Raw genomic sequence first — 6,940 nt, forward strand, 5'->3', positions numbered from 1 at the left:
ACTAACTCCTCGCTGATCAAACAGTGATTCCTCATACACATTCCTCCCTCCACCCGAATCTCCATCAATCCCTGTTCTACTTTCTGTGTCTATGAATTTGATTCTGGCTTCTTGACTTGCCCCTCATCAATGGACTCCTCACTCAGACCCAAATTTCAGCAGGCAGCCCACATTTTCCTTACTCCCTGTCCTTAGCACAGGGCCATGTTTACTTCATCATTGCTGTTTGGACACTTGTAGTCTCTCTGCCATTACTTAATTTTCATTTCATGCTATGACGTAACATATTGACAAGTTCTTCCTTTATGGGTCTTCCTCTTGAATCTTCTTCTCACCTCACCACCCAGTTCAGGAAGCCTGGCCTCTGTCCTGCAGTGAGGCCTGGATGGCCTTTCTAGGACTCTACCCGTGGTCTCTGTCCCAAGTCCATCTTGGGAGAGCACCTACTTTGGTGTCAGATCTGGAGTCTGTCTTTGGGCACATCTGATGCTGTGTGTTTCACTTCCCACAATTCCCTTCAAGTTTCCCACTCTTAAAAATGTAGTCATGGGGACCTCCAGTAGGGAACTCGGACCTCTGCAAGAGCCTCTTGGGCTTCAGGTCCTGTGAGTATAGCCGTTTCCAAGACTTTGTTGATTTAGAGAGCATCCATCTGTAACTGTTGTGGCAAGGGATATCCCTTTATGTGTAAATCCCTTGGGAATTACATTCAGTTCATGGCAACATAAATCACAAAAAGTGTGCTTTAACCACCAGGGTTTTTGTTTGTTTGGTTTTTCTTTTCATTGACAAAGCCTAAAGTCAGGCAATGGAGTGTGGGTTCGGTGGATCTGTCATGTCCACAGAAGTTTCTTTCTCTTTTCTCTCTCTGTGTCCGTGTACACACACACACACACACACACACACACACACACACACACACACCCATATTATACATATAATTTTTTAAAAAGATTTGTTCTTTTTCTAAATTCATACAAAAGACTGTCTTTTTTTTTTGGTGTATGGTTTTCATGAAATATTTCATCCTCAAATGATTATTTTCTCATAATTGATTTTCATTACTAAATGGAATTAAGTTCCTCCTTAAAGTTTTCAAATGTATGTTACCTCATGGGTTAAAAATATAGAAAAAGAGCATTAGACATATGTAGTGTCTCTGGGAGGACCATCGTTTTTGATTGTTTAATTCTGGTGTGTGAAATAGATCTTGTAAAAACTAAATATAAATATTATGGGGTACTTTGGTGTCTCAGTAGGTTGAGCATCTGACTGTGGATTTTGGTTTGAGTCATGCTCCCAGAACTGTGGGATGGAGCTACATGTTGGGCTCCACCCTGAGCCTGCAGCCTGCTTGAGGTTCTCTCTCTCTTTCTCTCTCTCTCTCTCTCTCTCTCTCCCTCCCCTCCCTTCTCCCTGTTCTCTCTCTCTCTCTAAATAAAGTAAGAAAAAGAAAAAGAAAGAGCTGCCATAAATAATTCCCTTATTTATACAGTAAAGGCCCTCTCACTTGCCATATCTAACAAAACATACTCTTGGAAGTCTCTAAGGCTGGATGTTCAATATCTACCCAGTTTGTGAATTCTGATAGTGTAAGAATGCCACAAACAGCCAGGAAATATCACGTGTAGAAAACGTGTCCTTGGGTGTGTGGCTCTGCATGTGTGTGAAATATGATTTTATTTTTGAATTCTCTTGAAACCACTTGAAATGGTCTGTGGCAATAGTCCTTGAAGAATGATGTGACAGTTTCTTGTGTTGTGTTGGGTCAGTAGTCCCCATATTTTCCCCAAAGACCAACACTAGGGCTGAAGGATTGGGCTCCCTGGCTGGTAACTTCCTCCCTCCCATCCCCAGCATGCTGTTCTCCCCTAACATTTGGGTAATTTCTGAGGCCACTTCTGTGTAAGTTGCTTCCTCAGGCCCACTCATTCCCCTGAAATTGGATCAACAGCAGCCAGTGCGCCATGGAGAATGATGCCTCTAACTTGTTTCTGCCAGACATCTTCCATAGACATGCCATCATGGTCTTGATGACATGGAAAAATGATCTCATCACTCCCTATTTAAAATTCTTTGTGGCTCCCACTACATGGAATACAAAGCCTCTATTATTTCTCTCTGGTTATCACTGTAGGCACACCTTCATCTACCCACCTCTTGCCCATTTCCCATGTATGCTACACCCATTAATGAGAAATCATGTGGACAGGTGCGAACCCTTGCGAGGAAGACTTTAAGACGTTGCCACAGGGAAGAGTATGTTGCAACAGGGAAGAGAAACTGCACTCAACTCTAAGTTCAGCAAGGACAGGTGAAGATTCATAGCCAATAAGCAAAGTGAAGGGATGTTAAAGATAAATTATTTAATTGCTCTTGTTTAGATGGTAAGAAAGACTACTCAAGGGAGGACTATCATGATAGGTTTAGGGACTATTGCAACAGGGTAGAGAGATTGGGTTCAACTCTGAATACAATGAAAAGTGGCAATTTTAACCATGTTGCTGAGTGGGGAAAGGTGGATGGAAAATCACTACAAAGAAACATCAGCAATAAGGGGCTGAACCTACCTAACAGGATTCTTGCTGAGAGGCACGTCAGCATGATCAGACCTCACCCTGGGTGGGGATAGTAGAGGTGAAGAAACCAATTAACTATAGAGGGTGATCAGATTTGCAGAATGGGGGTCTGCCTAAACTGACAGGATTCTTGCTAAATCAGACCATGTAGAGATGAATATGCAATTGTAAAAGTCAGAGTCTAGTTGAGAAGACACTTACCTAATGTTCATTAGAGTTTGATCAAGGAGAGAATCATTATCAAAATTCAGTGGATAGAAATTTACTAGAGTAACTTAGTTAGATCAAGGATAAGGAATTCTTGTTACAGGAAGACCAAAGTGATCAGATATCAAGGGTGGAGAGATTCTCCATAAACTTGCTTAGCAGGATTCTTTGCTGGAGGTGGGTTCAGCTAGCCAGCGGCAGGGCAGCAGGCTATGATTGATCCCTAGTCTGGAAGAGGTTTCAGAGAATCCTGACTAAAATTTGAGCCTAGGATGGAATCTTTGTCACTCATCCCAATACATTTTGCTGTTTTGTTCCTCTGTGTGTTGGACCATACTGTGTCCTCTCTCAGAAATGCAATCTGCTCTTGTTGGAACAAAAAACTTTTACATGTTCTTCAATACGCAATGTTACCGTGAACACATTAGTGTGGCTGGACTTGGCCATCACACCCACAACAACTCATTGCATCCTCTTTGAAGCATTGTTCTTACTATATTGAAACTATTTGCTAACATATATGTCTATTTAGAAACCATACGACCCTAAATGTCAGGATTTGGGTTCTATTTATCTTCTTGTCATAGCACCTAGCATGGTGGCTCATACAAAGATTGTTGGGATGATTGGACAGTCATTTAGGAAAATGACAACATTTGATTCATATCTCACAACATATCAAAAAGTACACTCTAAATACATCAGAGATTTAATATAAAAAACGGTAACACACTGGGTCTAAAAAAAGGTGAATTCCTCCACAAATTGTGTGTGTTTGGAAAGACTTTGTAAATACGACTGAAAAATTCTGATATGACAAAGAAAAATTAACTAATTCAAGTAATTGGAGAATATTAAACCTTTTTTCATGCTACATCACCATGAGTACAGTCAAAATACAAATGAAAAGTGGGAGAAAAAATATTTATAATGTTCGTCACATACAGAGGACTACTAGTTCTAATACTTAAATATGGAAAAAATTAAAATTGAGGAATGAAGCTATAATACATGTACACACTGGAATAATAGGCAGCTATAAACTACAATGAGCAAGGCAATTATTAACAATTCTTAATTGTTAATTCTTTAGTTAACAAAAGTTCGTTAACTAAAAACGAACAAAGTATAAGAATAAATATAATAAGCTCGTTTTTATTTTTTAAAAAAGAGAGGAAGAGAATAAAAATATAAACTTATCTGCATCCATTTGCAAAATGAAGCCGAAGGAGAATAAACCAGAGAATAATGTGATAGATTATCTAGGAGGCTATTGTTAAATATGGCAGTGAAAGAGCAGACCTAGGCCTGCAGACTAGTGACTATGTCCCTGACATGGACATGGCCGCAGAAAGAAGTTCCCGCTCAAACCTCAGACCACGCCTCCTCCCCTTGAGTAACTTATGTTTTCTAAGAAAGCAGGCTACCAATTGATGCATTCTTCCGAAGTCTAAAGTGGGAGGAAGGGGAGTGTGAGAGGCGTGGGAAGTGTGAGTAGAAGAGGGAGGGCTTCTCTCAGGTAGGGGCCAGAGGCAGGAGCCCTCAACCCTGTCCAGGCTTAGAATGACCTGGGAGCATTTTACCCCTCCCTAAACCAATTAAATCAGAGTCTCTGGGATGGTGTTTGGTGCTAGGTATTTATATAGCACAGCAATGCTGACAGCCAATGGTTAATAGGTGACCAGTGAGAAACGTTCTGTATACACTGAGGCCAAACATGTTAGAGATCCTCAGACACAGTGGTCCTTAAACTTCAGGTGCATCAGAATCTCCTGGAAGACTTGTTCAAACACAGATTGCTGAGCCCCACCCCCAGAGTTTCTGATTCATTGGGTCTATGACCACCAGGCCCAACATTTGCATTTTTAACAAGTTCCAGGTGACGCTGATAATTGCTGATCTGGGACCACACCTTGGCAGCCATTGTTCTATCCTTCCCCAGCCAATCTGCTGAGGCCACGACCCTTCCCCAGCCAATTGGCTAAGGCCATGATCCCTATAAAACCTTTGTGCTTTTGAAGCCCGCTCTCTCTCTCTCTCTCTCTCTCTCTCTCTCTCTCTCTCTCTCTCTCTCTCTCTGGTATCTCACCGCTGGGTTGGTGCAGGTAGGGGATTGAGCTCGAGCTAGCTCGAATAAGGGCTCTTTGCTTTTGCATTGGACTCGGCTCCCTGGTGGTCTTTGGGGATCATGAATTCTGGGTATAACAGTAGAAGGACAAGGAAGCAGGTGGCAGGTCAATGGATTTCTGTTAACATAGTTCTGTTTATATAGTTTGGTTTTTGGAGGCATGTTAGTATTTTACACAACAAATTTATATCTAAATCAATGGAGGGCAAAACCCTAAAATAGAAACAAACAGAAACAAATGAACTCAAAATTTTTCAAATGTGTGATATAACCCTCTGGTAGTGGCAAAAAATGAACATAATTGCATTTTGAACACAGTACTTTGAATATCTGTCTTGTCATTCTAAAGAAAAAAAAAAGAACTGCAAAAGATCTATTTTTTGCATACTCTGTTTTTTGAGTAGTCCATTGAGTAGGTCTGTTATTCCCATTTGGTGAAGTAGTACATGGTGACCTTCCTTCAGTGCATAGGATGGTTGAGCAAATAAGTTAATATACCAAGGAGGTTGAGAGTCAGATTTCTTAACTTTATTAAGGGGGTATTACTAATATGGAAATGGAGAAGATTAAAATCACTGCTGGTCTTGTACTGGAATGGACGGTATTACTATGAATTCATAATTTTTTACAAACGAACTAATTTTTATAAACTAATTTTTTACAAACTATACACATGATTATAGAGAGAGATATAGATATATAACATTTATATCCATATCTATGTCTCTATATCTAATAGCACTGTCAACTTAAAATGGAATATACAGTGGTGCGTCACAAGAAATGAACATTTCTTGCAACCATACCCGGTCTCTAAATACCATTCCCTACTGAAAGACTTCCTTGAGAAATGGATGATTTTTAGGACTTAGGAGGAAGATAAGAAAGTATAAGATGAGTCAGCCTGGAAATTATGTGCCAAAAGTAAAGAGAAAGGTCCCAAATGATAAAGGTTACACAGGAGCAAACCAAAAAATAATAATAGAAATTATAGCCTATTGAATAAATATGTATCCAAGTGTAGATACTGAAAATAGACATAGGTAGATAATTAGATACATGTGGCAGAAGACCCAGTTTTTTTGTAAGTATACAATGTCACATGACAAATTTAAAAAAGTGAAGTTAAAAAATCATTAATTTGCCACTATGACAGTAACACTTGAATCAGGTAAGAAACATAAAGTATGTTAAAATGGGTAAAATTGGATGAGGAACAGAATATTTACACAGTTTCAAAATGTCTCCCCATATCTTTTTTCCTAATTATAAGCTAAAAAAATAATAACTTTACAGTTGGTAATCTTGGCAGACACAACTTTAAACAAGAGATATAGTTATAATCTTTAATTATTGAACCATCTGACATCATGTGCTTCCCATTGTGATTCACTATGATGGAATCAACATCACCTTTGTAGTATGCCCACCAAAAACTCTCTAGTAATCTGAAGTGTAATGAAAGAACATCAGACAAACCCAACTTGAGATCCACCATGAAAAATAAGCTGCTTGTTCTCTTTAAAATGTCAATGACAAGAAGGACAAACAAGGGCTGAGAAACCAATCTTTACTAAAGGAGATTAAATAGATATGATAATTAAATGCAACGTGTGATCCAGGGTTGGTTCCTGCACTAGCAAATTCCTATCACCAACATGCGATATTATCGGAACAATTGGAGGGAATGAAATAGAGTTGTAGATAAAGAAATGTGATTGTCTTAATTAAAAAATTGTGCCTTCCTAACGCAGATTAATTTTTTCACTGGGGAGGTATAATATCTGAACAGAGGGTAACTTTGAAAGTGTATGCACATAATAACATAGCCTCAAAGACTACAGCACAATTGAGAAAACATGAAGGGAAAGAAATGGAATAATCCTGACAGAGTTCAAAAATCTTTCTAGTAAGTAATTTCAAATGTTTATAAGAATAGCACTTCTTGGTGCCCACTGCCCAGTCCTATTTATCATGCCCATTCAGAATTATAGACCTACCTTTAGAGGTTCAATCCTTTAGGTCA

This window comes from Leopardus geoffroyi, chromosome A1 (genome assembly GCF_018350155.1).
Source record: "Leopardus geoffroyi isolate Oge1 chromosome A1, O.geoffroyi_Oge1_pat1.0, whole genome shotgun sequence".
Lineage (NCBI taxonomy): Eukaryota > Metazoa > Chordata > Mammalia > Carnivora > Felidae > Leopardus > Leopardus geoffroyi.